We start from the raw sequence: 562 nt of genomic DNA, 5'->3' as shown, positions 1-562 counted from the left end.
TACCCTTTAAATTAATTCCTTTATTTTAGAAAATACGAAGGCTTCAAATCTTTAAAACTTTGAATAATATAATAAAAAATAGGTTTCAAATAAATCTTTGATGTGACGATAAATGATTCATAACAACTCATTGAAAAATGATGGCCAAGAAAACTGTTGAGTGCTCAAGTTTAATTATAATCTCGTGTTTATTAGTTGCTTTCTCCAATTCGTTTACTTCTGATTTTGAAAATATAATCATATCACTGTAGAGAGATCTATAAATTAAAGTTAGTTAGCATTTAGCAACTTGGATAATCTCGTTCAAGTTTTTATATTAATTGTATACCCAAAAAAATAATATTAATTTCAACTATCTTTTAAATCGAACAATAATATGTCATTATTATTATTTCTTTCATTTCAAATGATTCTTTCTTTTTGTTTTTTCCGGGATAGAAGAAGTTAAGCTAGCTAACAAAAAAAGAAAAAAAAAATCTGTGTCTTGGAGTGGGTGCTTTGAGCCCCAATGGAGTTTTAAAAAGTACACATAATTACGAATAATCATGTTATATGTTTACTA

This window comes from Arachis ipaensis, chromosome B02 (assembly GCF_000816755.2).
Source record: "Arachis ipaensis cultivar K30076 chromosome B02, Araip1.1, whole genome shotgun sequence".
In the NCBI taxonomy this organism is placed as follows: domain Eukaryota; kingdom Viridiplantae; phylum Streptophyta; class Magnoliopsida; order Fabales; family Fabaceae; genus Arachis; species Arachis ipaensis.
This window is presented reverse-complemented; position numbering follows the sequence as displayed.